Below are 16,607 nucleotides of genomic sequence, written 5' to 3'. Positions count from 1 at the left end.
AAATCTTGGAATGTGAAACTAAAGTGCATTTATATTTTTGTTCAATGTAACACTTATTAATTTTGAAGATTTTATTCAAAGTTCAAAGGTAATAAACGTAAATCAGTCAACTGAAAAATAGATTCATTAAGCACTTATCTATTGATTTCATGTGATTGGGGATACAGATATGCATTTGTTAGTCACAGATTCCCCAAAAAAGAATATACCATGAAATGAACAGAATACCGATCACTATCTTGTGTGACCACCATTTGCCTCATGCAACCCAACAAATCTTCGCATTGAATTGATCAAATTGTTGACTGTAGCCAGTGGAATATTGTCCCACTCCTCTTCAATAGCTATACGAAGTTGTTGGATATTGGTGGGAACTGGAACACGCTGTCGTATGCGCCGGTCCAGAGCATCCCAAACATGCTCAATGGATGACATGTCTGGTGAGTATGCAGGCCATGGAAGAACTGGGACATTTTCAGCTTCGAGGAATTGTGTACAGATCCTTGCAACTTGGGGCCGTGCATTGTCATGCTAAAACATGAGGTGATGGCGGTGGATGAATGGCACAGCAATGGGCCTGATGATCTCATCATGATATCTCTGTACATTGAAGTTGCCATGGATAAAATGCACTTGAGTTCTCTTCCCATAGGATATGCCTGCCCAGACCAACACCCCACCACCCTGGGCCACTCTGTTCACAACGTTGACATCAGAAAACTGCTCACCCACCCGACGCCATACACGTTGCCTGCCATCTGCCCTGTACAGTTGAAACCATGATTCATCAGTGAAGAGGACCGTTTTCCTGCGTGCCAGTGGCCATCGAAGGTGAGCTCTTGCCCACTCACGTCGATTGTGACGCCAAACTGCAGACAAATAAAGACCCCGGTGAGGACATTGAGCATGCAGATGAGCTTCCCTGAGGTGATTTCTGACAGTTTGTGCAGAAATTCTACGGTTGTGTAAACCAACTGTTTCATCAGCTGTCTGTGTGCCTGGCTGGCCTCAGATGATCCCGCAGGTGAAGAAGTCAGATGTGGCGGTCCTCGGCTGGTGTGGTTACACGTCGTCTGCGGTTGTGAGGCCTGTTGGACGTAATTCCAAAATCTCTGGAATGACGCTGGAGGTGGAGAAATGGTGGAGAACGAAACACCCATTACTCTGCCAACAGCTCTACAGGACATTCCTGCAGACAGCATGCCAATTTCATGATCTCTTAACTCTTGAGGCATCTGTGACACAGTGTTGAATAACAAACAACTCAACATTTTAGGGTGGCCTTTTATTGACCCCATCGTAAGGAACACCTGTGTAGTGATCATGGCTTTTAATCAGCGTCTTGATATGCCACACCTGTGCAGGAGATGGATTATCTTGACAAAGGAGAAATGCTAGCTAACAGTGATTTAAACAAATTTGTGGGCAAAATCTGAGATAAATAAGATCTTTGTGCACATAGAACAAATCTTTGAGGTATTATTTAAACGCATTAAAAATGGCTGCAAAAATAAAAGTGTTGCAATTATATTTTTGTTCAGTGTAGATTAGCAATCAATTGCAATATAATGATTCAACCACAACTGATTATGAGCACACAGCTGATTCTCATTTTTCTATTTCAGAGATAAATGCATTAAAAATTGCCAGCAAATGTTTCACGCCTTTGTGTCACTGACTGATTGTTAAAAAGAGCTCAGCAGTGAAGAGATGGCAAGAGAGCTGCCTGAGAAAAAAGGAACAGCAGAACGTGATGACCTTGATTGCAAAGTTCACTAATTTACACAAAAAATGTAATTCCAAAAATACATACAAAAAATAAAAAAACCCACCATCTGCCGAAACAATGCATTGAATATTATTTCAAATCCTGTTCTTCCCAAAAGGACGATCCTTAAGGCAGTGTACCAAAGATGATGGAACAGGTCACAGTAAGTGAAAAATCAGATTTTAGGTGCCAGACATCAACAGGGCCAAAGCATACAAAATAAACCTGGTCTACTGCAGCAGCTACTGAATATAAAATTTCCCACTTTATGATGGAGGAGGAAGAGGTGAAGCCTTTGAGCTGATAATGTCATGTGAAGTTTTTAACAGCATGTAACCATCAAATGGTCATTCCCATGGTCATTTAAACATAGCCAGGGGCTAGTATCGAAATCTACAAAATTATCCTGAGGGCCTTAATTGATCATTATTGAATTGTTTTTGTTTTTACTGAATGTTGTGGAACGGCCAATGGAGGCCTGACATGGTGGTATTTGAGAGTTTATACAGGTTATATGTATATTCAAATTATTTTTCACCTTTTACCAATAGTGAATTTTCTATTTTAAGATATAAAATAACCACAAACCTTATCTCGTTTAATGTGCGCACAGTTACATTTCCACTGGAGTTCTGCTGGCAAGGAATCGAGCATGCATAATTTTGGTATGAAAGGATCAGTTATTCGGGGATCAGTTTGAAAGGCTTGAGGTATTTCATACGGTAACCACATAGGAACTGTCCTGGCAGTGCAGTATGTGTATGGATCCTCATTAGTATCTGTAAACCAAATCAAACATGCAGAAGCCAGCACTGTACAGAGGCAAAGAAAAGTACGGTGTGGACCTGAGGATAAAGGGTGGGTGACTTGACTAGTGAATTAGACCAACTTGTACAATCAGAGATTTACTTTTCACACAATGAAAGCAGACTGAAATGAGCTTCAACAAATACAAACACTTTGACACAAAAATTAATTATGCATATTGACTTACCAAAATTAGCTTTTTGTTTTTCAAATGAATTTGCTGTTACTCTCAATTTTGATTTAGGATAATGTACAATAGTCAGAATGTAGAATACCAATCGTTTTTTGTCTGCTATTTCTGTAACACTGAGTTTTGAGCAACCTCTTAAAAAAAAAAAACTCACTTCAATCAGGGCCCTTTTAGCATCTCACCCAAACATGCCCCATCACCACGCACATACACACACACACACATGCATGCACTTTTTTTAAGAGTACAGAACTATGACAAACAATGTGAGAGCAAGGTCCCTGACCTTCTAAGCTAAGTGGACCAAAAACAGAGGCCATGTTGATTTAAATGGCAGAGCTTCCTTTGACGTACTGTGCTTTTGTTAAAAACGGACAGTAGTCACACTAGGAAGACTGAACACCTTTTAAAAAAAGGCCACCTGACAGTCTGAAATCCAAAATGTCATATAGTGAGCAGACTGCAGGACAAATGTATAAAAATGTTTTTCTCATTTTCTCAGTCATGACATTATGGTAGAGACTTGTTTGTCAAGATTTCCTGGCCTAAAAACTTTTTAGGCTGTGGAAGATAAGGGCACAGATTCTGTTCACTGCCATCTCACTCAAAGTTTACATACATATGAGTGTATGAGCTGAAGCGGGGCTCACCTTAAAGTGTTTGGGCCAGTGCAGCCTGTCTATGGACGTTCATGAGAAGACCTGGGGACCGCGCCTTCTGTTCACTTACCTGTTCCATCAAAGTGCCAATCCTCCATCCCATAACCATGACCAAGACTGAGTGTTCTTTGTACACTTGCCTTCTCTCTTGGGACTACACTTTCCCACTCTGTGGAATTACAGCACTTTGACGGCTGATTTTTGCACTTGGGTCTGCAAGTAAGTCGTTCTGGATCAAAGTGTCTGCAAAATGGCAGCAAGATAAAGAAAAGGAAAGGAAAGTTGTAAACAGATATTCACACAAACAAAGCCCAAAGGAAACCTGCCCCTTAAGAAGTCCCAGCAGTCCAGCAGCAGCGTGGCTGATTGTGTTAATGTGTCTCTAGAAATTATCAGTCAATAAAGTCTTGGTTGGTGCCCTGCGATAAATTGGCGGCCTGTCCAGGGTGTATTCCTACCAATTGCCCAATGCATGCTGGGATAGGCTCCAGCACCCCCCGTGACCCTGCCCAGGATAAGCGGGTATAGATAATGGATGGATGGAAGTCTTGGTTGGTACCAATATGATTATGTGATATTTTGGTTTTTTTCATTTTTAATAAATTTGTTAAAATTTCTAAAAATCTGTTTTCGCTTTGTCATTGTGGGGTATTGTTTGTAGATTGATGAGAATAAAAATTTATTTAATCAATTTTAGAATAAGGCTGTAACATAACAAAATGTGGAAAAAGTGAAGGGTTCTGAATACTTTCCAAAGGCACTGCATAATCATCATCACACCTCAACACATCCTCACCCTGGGTCGAGTAAGCCTCAAGTTTTATCCAGGAAGAAAGAACAGCCTCCTGCGTCAGTTTTTTCAGCAGCTTCAGAAAAATAAGCAAAAGCCCTCCAAACAGATGCAGTCGATACATGTCACACAGCGTCTCCAATGACAGACCTTAACCTTTAAACTTTTTAATTGATAATGCAATGTTTTTCACAATGGCAGCAAAACGCATTACCACCACTGGATCTTTTTAATAGCATATAAATATGCATGTAACATTTTGTGATATTTTATTGCTTTATAGAGGATTTAAATTTGATCCTTGCCACCTTTCAGCAATGAGGTGTTCATCTATAGATGAAACTGGAGGGTGAGAATCCTTATTGTTGGGATGGACCCAAATTATGTCCAGTGATTCATGTTTTTTACCCCTCACCCTACAATAGGCAAAAGAGTGCTGGGTCCCAAGGGGACAAAACAATTAATTCCTATTTCTTTATTTAGGTTTTTTATTCTCTTTTTAAGATTTCTGGATCATTTGGGAAATCCATCTTAGGGCAATCCTTTCTTTCAGAGAGTAATGACAATTAGACATCAAATATTCATAATTTGTCCCTTTTAACCAAAACAACACATCACACGGCTCTTTTAAAACACAGCACATCTGTTCAAAAATTACAGAAAAAAAATGTATTTAAACTTTTCTTTTTCTTTTCCAACACTTGAGCCATATGCCATAAAGCTGACATAACACTGTCATAAATGACTAATGCTACCAGGACAGTGGAGTACAGTATATGTCTTAGCATTGTCACAATTTATGCCATCAGTTTTGAACACTGACAATGAGTGACACTGGTACATCCAGGTCTGCCTCATGAAGAATGGTTTTGATCTGTCATAAGGGCCTTAGGTCTGACCTATGTCTCTGACAGTTATTTTCTTATTTCTCAGCCTCATAATGGCTTCCTTGACTTTCGTTGGCACAACTCTGGTCCTTATGCTGACAAACGGCAATAACGGAGTCCACAGGCAACCAAAAGCCTAGAATTAAGACTAGATATTAAAGCCTGAGAATCTGCTCTCTAACCACAATTGAATTGTTTGATTAAAAATCTAAAATTGTGGGGTACAGAAGCACATAAATAAAAAATATCTTTATCTCAATCATAATGCAGCTCACTGCATGTAGGCTATCTGATATATAGTTCAAGGGTTACCTATCATTTTAAAACAATCCAAAGTTTTGGTTGAGCACATTTGACTTTTTCATATTTTTACCATTGTTATGGCCAGAAGTTTCTTTCCAGTGTAACTTTGACCAGACTCCGCTTTCTGCAGTCACGACTGAAGTCACCCCAATCTGCTTCCTCCCCACTTCAGGTCCTACACTGACGTTTTGCTCAGTAATTGCTTTCAGAACATTGATTAGGAAAACTTAAAAGTCACTGCTAAGCTAAGCAGCTTACATTCAGTTCTCAGGGATTTTAAAAAACTGAATTTAAAAAGAGCCATTCCCAAGGACACAACCCTGTCTCAAACTGGAAAGGATTTAACCAGTGACAACTCAATAATGTACAGTGTGTCTACATTGAGATGACATCATGCCTGTTTTTATTTTTTTTATTTTTAAGCTTATATATGTTTAATATTAGGTGATTTAAGATAACATTTAAGTTAAAGGACTCATGCTGCAGTTACCGTAGCGCCAATATAATTACTGCCACAGATAGTCATTAAGTAGGATAATTGACAATAGCTGTAGTTTTACAAATACAATTAAAGTAAAGTTGTTGCGTGTGACCTCTCTTGTTAAGTCATTCCATCTGGGATTGAAATAAAACATAATGTGCCATGTTAATTAAGGGCGATTATGTTTTTTTTTCATTCCTTTTTTTTTTTTTTGCCCCTCAAGAAATATCAGAGAATCGTTCTGATAGCAGATTTGCAATGTATTCTCAGTGCTTTGTGTTTTTCTGTAACACATTAAATGGCATTTCATTGCCACATTGCTGGGGTGAGATTTTTGATTGTACAGGCACATACGGCAATTCATCCACAAAAACTGTACAATACCTCTATGGCACTTTGGCACCAGCTGAGCAACAGTTCCCAGTCCAGTGCACACCCCAGTTACAACAGCATTTTGAAACAAAATATTTTGTTTCAGTGATGTGGTGAAAAATGAATGGTGCAAAATTACACAATTATATTCTGAAAACCATCTCTAGGCAGCAGCACTCCATATTTAGCCTTCTGAAAGGAAATCAAATTTGATTATAACAGTATTTTATTTCATTTTTTATTATTATTAATAATAATAATAATAATAATAATTATTATTATTATTATTATTAGTATTATTATAGTAGTTATAGTATTATTATTATTATTATTATTATTATTATTATTATTATTAGGTGAGAATGAAAACCACCACTTTGAATCACTTGGACAAGGAAATGTGCCAGATACAGAATTAACCGTGTTAGACCCACAGTGTACCAATGTACAAATCTATTGCAAAATTGACCCCTGGAGCTCAGAAGTTTGAGCACCACTGCTCCAAAGCAATTTAATCTTCATGATTTCAGTAGTTTAATTTCCTACCACGCCTTCTGGTTAGCCATGTAATAAACACACACATTAGTATTAGCATGGGCACAGGAAGCAGCTGACCTGGCTGAATCACAGCTGTGGCATAGCGTGCTGGTGGCCTCTGGGCGTGCAGGGCATTCTGAGAGGACAAAGAGCACCCTGGAAAATGTATTTGTTTGGTGATTTTTAGAGTGTGTTTTGAAAAGAATAGAGCAGTATGCACAGTAGCTCAACAAATCTGAGCTCAACAAATCTCAAAGAGTTTTGTGCCAGCCAACCCACACAATGGCTTCCCGCATTTCATCACATAAAACTACTGCAGCAATGTGACTTTGGATATGAAATTTACAGTATGGTTTCCATATTTTCCTGAATAACTGGAAGGGTACCCTTAGTCACTGTGTTTATAAAAACAATAATATCAAAAATGCAGAACTCTATTGAGTCGGCACACAAAATGTTCTGTTCATAAACTAGACAGTTTGGGGATGTTACTTACTAAATTCAAGCAATGCTGTCCTCCATGTTAGTCAGTGTTATTGTTGCATAATAATGATCATTATATCAAATAATGTCAAATACAAGTAGAATCAACTCTCCCACACTATGCAGAAATTTGCATGCAAGGTCAGTCAAATGTGGTTATTAAAAAAGTGTACACATTTTTAAACACCAGTTTTTGTGAAAAGAAAACTTCAGACCTCGAGTACCTCCTGACTTCTCTTATGAAATAACCGTGTGTGTGTGTGTGTGTGTTTGTGGGTACATAGAATAGAATAAAGAGAATGAATGGCAAATAAATACTTACTCTGAGAAATTAACTGCAACACTACTGTGTCACACACACACACACAGACAAACATACACATAAAAGCATTGATTTGCCATTCATTTTTGGAGTGGTCCGGTGGTTTGAGAAGTCAAATTAATCTAGTTTATTAATCTTTATTGAGTGCATTTTAATACAATATTTTCTGAAAGTTACAATTACAAACTCTGACATACTTCACAATAAACAAATCTTTGTACAATGACACAAAAAACTACATCCTGTCCCATTATTCAGTATTTACAGTTCAGTGAGTTCGCCAATTGTCATGCTGGCACCGCCGGTGGGGCGGCTAAGACCCTGTAGTGGGTGTGGCAGAGGTGCTGAGTGGGTGGCTAGGTGCTCTCTCTCAAAGCAGTGTCTGCAGTCTTGTTCACTGTTGGAGGGTGCTGCTGTTTCCCACAGTTCTCTGCAGTACACTGAGAGGGAACGAGCAAAGGAACACAGAGTTTCAGAGGTTTCTATAAGGCATTCTTACAGATATTAGAGATGGGAGAATGAGGCATTTCATTAAACCAAATGGGTGGAGCTACTATATGCCATCACAATAACTCACTGATTTTGTGTTTAGCTGTAGACAGGAAAATCTTTTGATTAACTCAAAGATTGACGTCACTATAGCTCCACCCATTATAGGGCTAATGAAACCACTCTTCCCATCACCAACAGATAAACACACATTACTGAAATGGCTACCATGGCTGAAAAGTAAAGGCAACAAGAACACCAAAAAGTGTTTTTTTTATTCAAACCCAAGGAAATCTGACACAAAATTGAGGGCAATCTTTGGGACTATCAAGCTCCTTTTCCTGGAAACATCAAAAGAAAGCAAACAACCTAATGAACCCTTTCCCGGGACTCAAATCTTCACGGGAGAAAAATCAATTGAACCCTGTTCCTCCCCCACTGTGACACCCTGCACGCAGCTCTGTGTCAATCTTATTGATTTATTTAGCGAGCAGGGAGGAAGAAAGGGACAGAGGAAGAGAGACAGAAAGGAGCCCTGTTCTCAGATGTCTGTACTAAACTCTCACAGACAGGGAGAAGCCACGTTAACCTTTTCACATACCTAGCCTCCTCCTATACAGACCACTCATTCCCCACCACCATCCCTGGGAACCAGATTTTCTGTTATACTCTGGTTAGTAATATCATAAGTCTCCTGGGCAGGCTCATCTGGCCACATTAATCTTTGTATGTGTGGTGCATCTGTTCGTTGATATGTGTTTGTGTGTGTGTGTATGTGTGAGTGCGCGCGCGTGTGTGTGTGTGCCACAAACCCTCAGTCTCATAATGGGAATTACCCAACACAGTCAGAGGAAGGGGAACAGCTAACCTTTAACCCAGTTAATGTTAGCTTCCATTACCAGAACATTCCACATATTCTAAACCAGTCCTAGTCAGTCCACATTCTATTTCTAAAAATGGTAATAATGAACCATATTGAATCAACAGTAGAGATTCACTCCTGTTTGCTTTATGAAAATATTAGTACTGAATCATGTGACATGTACAGTACACCCTAGTTCTACTCCTTAGTGTGTCAGCAGTCTGAAATATTTCCTGCTGTGATAATATTTATGACAACTATACAACAGGGCCTTTCTATATGCCTGATCAGTTTTCCCAACAAATTCTCTTAATTTACAGCAGTGATGGTGAGTTTGGATACAAGCTATGGCCTGACAGGCATTTTCACATGACTACAGTGGGAGGAAGAGTAACAGCCAACATCATCTGATGAGGAACAGAAGATCTATAGAGAATTCCACATGTGGTAAATGAAACAAGGGAAATCAATGCGGTTTCATGGCTGTACAACTGCTTGATTTCTTTTGTCCCCTGGGTGTCTCATGAAAAGCACATCGCTCTTCCTACTTGGAAATCTGCCTGGCTTTACATTGACCTCACTAGATGCTCACGTGTGGATCACCGCAGAGCGAACAGGAGTTACTTTCTACAGTGTTGTTGAAGATTTAAAAAGCAGCTAGCACTGACATGCCTGAAAATACCAGTGTCTGACACATACAGAGAAAAAGCATAAGCAAAAGCTAACGTTAGCTCTTAAGTACCTAGTGGTATCTTTCCAAAGAAGCAGCTATTTTGTTTGATAGGTTTTGATTTCATTGCCTCGTGGTAATGGAAACAGCTGTCCCTGATGTTTGTTTTGATTAATCTGTGCACTTTTGGAAACACTAACCTGCAGACTCCCAAATGCCACCTTTGCAATCAATTGGAATTTGGAAACATTATTTGATGTGTGCACAACTCTGAAAATGCAGGTCATTCTGTCAAATAGAAACATACATTTTAAAAGTAAAACATCAACTTTTGGGATCAGGTTGCTTAATTAAACTTTTTTTGTTTGTTTGTTTATTTTTTGGGTTCGGTTGCTCTTTTTTAAGCACATGCAATTAAAAGGAATTTAATACTGCAATTTCCAAGTAAATAGAAACTCAAAGAGTTGAGGAAACCCCTTGATGTGAATTGGATCTCATTTTGTAAGGCCGGCGAAAAAGGTCGTTTTCCAATGTTCAATGGTTGTTATCTGACTTCCTGAAGTAAATCTGGTCCAGTATAACTCATAATATTTATATATTTATTTATTTATAATGAAAACAAGGGTAAAAAAATGTGTATGCTACAAGCTAAGAGTACTTTTTGTGTAGGAGTATTACTATGTGTTTATAAGTATAACAATTATGAACACAGTATAACAGTTAATGCTGAATTTAAAAATAGGTTCTTCACATTTAATCCATTATTAAAACATAATGTAATAATAAATATGGTATAATACACAGAACAGACACTAGAGTGGACAATCTAAGTAAATTTCAAAGTACTATTGATATACTATACGGTTGAAAATTATTTTGTGCAAAACATCTCAATCAGGATGGACATTAGTTATGGTGTCTGAGTTTTCAAAGGTAAAGGCAAGCAGCCACTTTAAGTCATTACCCTGGCCTATTATTAAAATCACGTCATCTCTAGACACGATTATGTCTAGATTATGAAGAGATAATGAATGTCATTATAATTTTTAAAAACTTAATTAAACAGATAAAAGCTGAATTACGGCAGGGGTGGAACACTGGCAATGTGATCGTGGATAAGACCCTTGGCGGCAGCTTCAATCAATATTTCCCGGGACATTTGAACCATGTAAGGAGGACCCTAATTGCTTTGCACGAGAGTAAGTCGCTGGTGTTAATTTAAAAAAATGAATAGGTAGACAGATACCCAGTAAATGGATCAGTGCTTTGCAGATAGGTAGCTACAACAGGAAGTCTAGCCCTGTCACTCATATTGGAATCATTGCATCTAACAATGCAGAACACTCAGCTTCTTCAGCTTGGCTCCCATCTAACCCCACTCACTAGGACTTCCATCTTATTACTTTAACGTATTAAGTTGAAAGATTACAAATATGTGATTACAATGCTCTTAACTGAACATTCTAATGCCAATGTAACAATCACTACTGGTCATTTAAAGCAATGAAGTTCTAGAACACTGACTTGGAATTAAAAAAAAAAAAAAACATTCCAAAAAACCAACACTACAAAAACCAAAAAACAAAAAGGAAAGAAAATCTTAAATATTTTAGTCTCATATTTGGACTTAAGATCTTCTTTCTATTACATTTTTCCTAAATCAAAAGAATGGCAATGAGGTAATGAATGGTTAACTTATTTCAATATTTGCTGATGTGGTAAGACAATTTCACTTTTTCATAAGCAAAAAATAATTTAAAACAAGAAAAAAGTCTCACTAAAAGACTAAAATACTGTACCTTGTTGACATACTTTTACTCTTCAGAGGTTATGGGAATTACGGTGTGTTGATGGTTTTAACATATTCATGGTTTGTAATGGATGTAATGCATTCACAGTTATCATTTTGGTTATAGGTTTGCATAATTAACATACATTGAACACTTTGTTTTGCATCTTTTTAATGACAGAAATGAGGTATCACCATGCCTCTCTAGTTGAGGTCTAAATTCTCACTACATTCTGTTGGTGTTTCGGTTTTAGCCATATTTAATTTGCTGATGTTCTTAAAGTGTTAAAAAACATCTGTCCTAGAAAGCAAACTTGTCCTTATCTTTTTAAAAACTCACACATTCTTAACCTGTCTCCTTTGTACAACAGTATTCATAATGACTGGGAAGCAGTATATGACCTCCAAATGTTAAAATGGACTGATCTCTCAGATCTCAATAATTACGTCCCATATCAACACTTCCTGTTCTTGCATTAAATTCTGGAATCCTTGGCAAATACTCAAATAAAGAAGTTTAAAAAAAAATTAATAACAATGTACTTAGTAAATCCAGTCAGATTTCAGATCTGGTCATAGTACAGTTACTGCAGCCTCAGGAGTAGTGATTGTCCAAGCCATTGACAATGGACACTGATTAAAAGATTCAGGCATACTGGGTTTGGGCCTGCAGCATCCACCTGATCTTCCAATTATTTTACAAACAGAGCTCAATGTCTATGTAGATGGCCATATGTCCCCTCAAAATGAAAATACAGTCCCTCAAGGCTCCATTCTTGGCCCAGTATCATTTAACAAATCATACAAACAATCATATTTTATCTTTGAATAAACTGAACTGTAATATCCATGGGGATGGTTCAGTTCTTTACTGCTGTGCCCCTTTTCTTTCCAATGCCTTCCCAAATGCACCAAAATGATTCAACCTCCTTGATCTAGTCTACAGCACAGGCAAAACTAATGTCCTGGTACTTATGAGGTCACATCACCTATTTCTGATGCCTTTAAAATGAACACTTTTGATAGTAACGGCATAAAAAAGGTGTCTTACAAATATTTAGAGAAGCAGCTTGATAAAATGTTTGGTTTTCAAATAAATATTGTAAATTTCATTTTAAAATATTTTGAGAATTTTTTACTTGATTTAAATAATGGAGAAACAATTGTCATGTGTGCATCATCAATAACTTTACACACCTTGGATAGTTTTTTATAGAACACAAAGGACCAGATTTACATACATACAACTCAAAACGCAAATTGCAGGCTGACGAGGGCATGTTGGTGCGTATGCAGTCTACCTGAAATTATGTCTTATTTACTAAGTCTTCAGGTAATTACAGTGAATGGTACTGCCTACAATTTACATTTTGCCATGAACCAGAGCTCAAAATGTGCAGTTAAAAAAACCTCCTGTTTAGTGCATTGAATACACAGAAAATGTCTAGGTTTAATTCAGTGCTTACAGAGTTTATACGAGTCCACTCTGGCCACAGTGGACGAAAATACTAAATTTGACAGAATACATAATCAGCCACACTTACAGTATATCTGTCCGTTATTTGCATGATCCTCCCTTAAATGAATATGCATTAAGGAGAGAAGTGCACTTTGCGATGGATGACTCACATACTGTAAATCACATGCATACTGCGCTTCCAGCCACGTGTGTTACTTTGATACTGGGACTGTAACATGCACCTGAAAATACTTGCAAAAAGCCAAAAAGCTTAGTAAATCTGGCCCAATGGTTCATTACACATGCTAAGTCACTCACCCACCACTGTATCTACTATGAATGGTTTGGACTAACAAAATTAAATCTATGCAGAACCATCTATTAGCATATACTTATCTATGAGCCAGTAATTGTACTGCTTTCTGCTCAAGTGAAGGTCCCATAAGTCATTCCTTCACTCCAGTGATGTGGTACTTTTTACATTTCCTGAATCTGCTACTGAATTTTGAAATGCAGGTTTCACCCACTTTGCACTATACAGTTGGAACAATCTACAAATGCAGTAAACTTGACATGCCAATTGCAACTTTTGATTATACATAATTTACAACATAGTGACTGAAGTGTGGTCCTGTTTTTGCTCCCAGCTAATTTCCCTGTTTACAAAACTGTATCATCTCTGTATGGTATCGTAATTTTGATTGTTGATTTTGTGGACTGTATATTTTGATCCCAAAGAAGTTTTCCTGGTAAATAAAGGATAAATAATAAAATCACCACAACATCACTAGTGTTCGGCAATTAAACAAATCAACTCTAATATTTTCCACTGGGCTCCCAGTGTGTGGTACAGCATCATACATCTTGGACACAGGCCCGGATTCCATGAACAACACTGCAGAAGAAAGCCAGGTCATTTAATAAACACGCCGTGTCTTAACTAAAGGAGAAATCTAGCGGAAAACTTGCATTTTTAATATTGTATTTAAACCATGCCAACAACATTGTTCCAATGTTAGTGCTCAGGTTTATTTGGGCCACTAAAATAAATTGTTACCAGCTTTACAATGTCTAAATCTTTTGACTAGTGTCATTGTTTGTTGTAAATACATGCTGCCAGCTTCTCCACAATGACCTGCGTGTGTGGTCCCAGTGCTTGAATGATGGATACAGCTCTTTTTTGTGTATATTTATTCATATATACAATACTTTCTAACTCCGAGCTTGGCTGGTGTTTCCTGCAGTGTTATGGCAACTAAAAATGAAACTAATAGCAGCACACAATGTGTTTGTGTCTAACTGTGTCTGGCAGTGATAACAAAGAAATTAAGAAATGCACACTCACGTTCTGCCACTCTCTGGCTTCAGCCCTGGGAAAATGCAGATTTTTCAGAAATGTTTGACTTGTGTGCGTGCATGTGTGTGTGTGTGTGTGTATGCATGAGTGTGTGTCTTTGTGCATGTGTGTGCATGTATACATGAGTTTGTGTGTGTATATGCATGTGTCTGTATGTTTGTATGCGTGTGTCTGTCAGTGTGTATGTGCGTGTGTGCGTGTGCATGCGTGTCTGTGGGTGTGTGTGTGTGTGTGTGTGTGCGTGTGTGTGTGTATATGTGTGTGTCTGTCAGTGTGTGTGTGTGTGTGTGTGCATATGTGTATGTGTGTGCGTGTGTGTATGTGTGTGTCTGTCAGTGTGTGTGTGTGTGTGTGTGTGTGTGTATGTGTGTGTCTGTCAGTGTGTGTGTGTGTGTGTGTGTATGTGTGTGTCTGTCAGTGTGTGTGTGTGTGTGTGTGTGTCTGTCAGTGTGTGTGTGTGTGCGTGTGTGTGTGTGTATATGCGTGTGTCTGTCAGTGTGTGTGTGTGTCTATCAGTGTGTGTGCGTGTGTGTGTGTGTATGTGTGTGTGTCTGTCAGTGTGTGTGTGTGCGCGTGTGTATGTGTGTGTGTGTACGTGTGTGTCTGTCAGTGTGTGTGCTTGTGTGTATGTGTGATTATGAATGAGGGTCTGAAAGCAGGTGGCAGGTGTGGAGGTAAATCCGCCGTCTCATCACTCAGTCTGCCGGCATGCTGTGGCCAGCAGGGCAAGGAGCCGTCAATCAGGCCAGGCTCTCCCGCCCCCTCCCCCTCCCCCTCCCTGCCTCCCTGGGGCCACCAGCTCTGAATCACACATCAGACACGGGCCGGACTAGGCCCACTCGCTCGTTCTCCATTAGGCCACGCGCTACGCCAAGCCCTGCCGAGCTGTTCTTTTTCATTAGAGTGTACGAGAGGCTGACAGCTCCTCCCTCACTCACCGAACGCCACAAAGAGCCGCGACAAGGCCGAGCGAAATCAACAACAGCAACGCCAGCAGCAGGAATAAATAAATAAACCGACAAATGAGCAAATGCGTAAATAAACAATTACGGGCCGCTGGGCACCTGCGGCTGTCCAAGAATGTGAGAATGCGCTGTTTAGCGCCCGTAGCTCAAATGCAGCGGTTCCTGCGACGGGCGCATGAAGCGCAGTGAAAGCTAAACCTGTCCGGATGCCATACCACAGCGACATACGGAAATCCGTGTCAATGGAATTCCATCGATTTGCTTATCGACACGCGAGGAGAGAGCATCGGAAAATGAGCTCGGCGCACGAACCCCGCCGAGGTCACTGAAGGCACGAAGCCGCCAAACAGGCTCCGCGGAACAGCATTTAGAGCATTCCAGAAAACTCAGTCGACCCACAGCACAGGGCGCAGCGCACATCGAGCTCAAAATGGTGGCTCATGCATTTAAATGAAAAAAAAAAAACACCCATAAATAAAAACGTATTGCAAATGAAATGGAAAATACAGAGCCACACTGGGTTACCCAGTTATTAAAACACTGAATTCTCTCATTTACTCTACGACAGGCAGGACCATCAATTTGAGGGCCTGCACTTTTTCAAAATGCCATTTTCCCTGCTGCTGTCAAACAAAAGTGTTGGAGAGATAATGTCATGGTCCCACACATACAGCAAACAAAGCATTCTTTTATCAATAAACCTCACTCATTTCACAAAAAAACCAAATACAGATATTACAATAACTGACCCTCTTTACAAGTACACATAAATATGGAAGGTTTAGATATCCACTTAGCAAATAATCATTGTTATGATTGAGAGGTACGTTTGTCCAGTAGCTAGCACTCCTGCAGTATGTCTACTGTTTGCTGATATTTTGATCATGATTAGGTTGTTTTATAAAAAAAAGCATTTCATTAGCAGAAAGTGTAATGTATTCACTGCAGACTATACCCAATGTTTTTAAGATGTACAGCGTTATAAATGCTTCAAACAGTGGACTGAGTTATACTGTTAGCTTGTAGACGTCATCACAAACAATCAACGAGGGGGGTCTGAACTGAGATGCCATATTAACCAGACTGTACTAAGCATAAGTGTACAGAAACTTTAAATATTTCCTGAGATCTACAGTACACTGCATGAGTGTGTGCGTGTGCATGCATGCGTCTGTGTGTGTGTGTGCGTGTGTGCGTGTGTGTGTATGTGTGTGTGTGTGCGTGTCATGCAGGTTGACAAAACTCCACATGTGTATAAAAACATTCCATACACAAAAACTGCTGGCGATTATATGTACATACCAGAGGGCTGTGGTGTTGGGAATGTTCTTCAACGTACAGTTCCGAGCAATTTGACACAAAGAGGGAAAAAAGAATAACAAAAAACATAGGTGCTCACCACAAAGCCACGGCATGG

General features: G+C 39.1%; 1 long non-coding RNA gene across 1 annotated transcript; it reads right to left on the bottom strand.

Annotated features, from left to right (window-relative positions):
- Nucleotides 1-7,711: 7,711 nt before the first annotated feature.
- On the bottom strand, nt 7,712-16,588 carry LOC118225895. The gene is made up of 2 exons (XR_004764921.1): nt 16,493-16,588; nt 7,712-8,039 (listed from the first exon to the last, which is right to left on the bottom strand). It is a non-coding gene; the product is annotated as an uncharacterized LOC118225895 (long non-coding RNA).
- Between the last annotated feature and the right edge of the window lie 19 nt (nt 16,589-16,607).

Source organism: Anguilla anguilla, chromosome 4, assembly GCF_013347855.1.
Source record: "Anguilla anguilla isolate fAngAng1 chromosome 4, fAngAng1.pri, whole genome shotgun sequence".
Lineage (NCBI taxonomy): Eukaryota > Metazoa > Chordata > Actinopteri > Anguilliformes > Anguillidae > Anguilla > Anguilla anguilla.
Note: the sequence above shows the minus strand (reverse complement) of the source record. Positions and strands in the feature narration are given on the sequence as shown.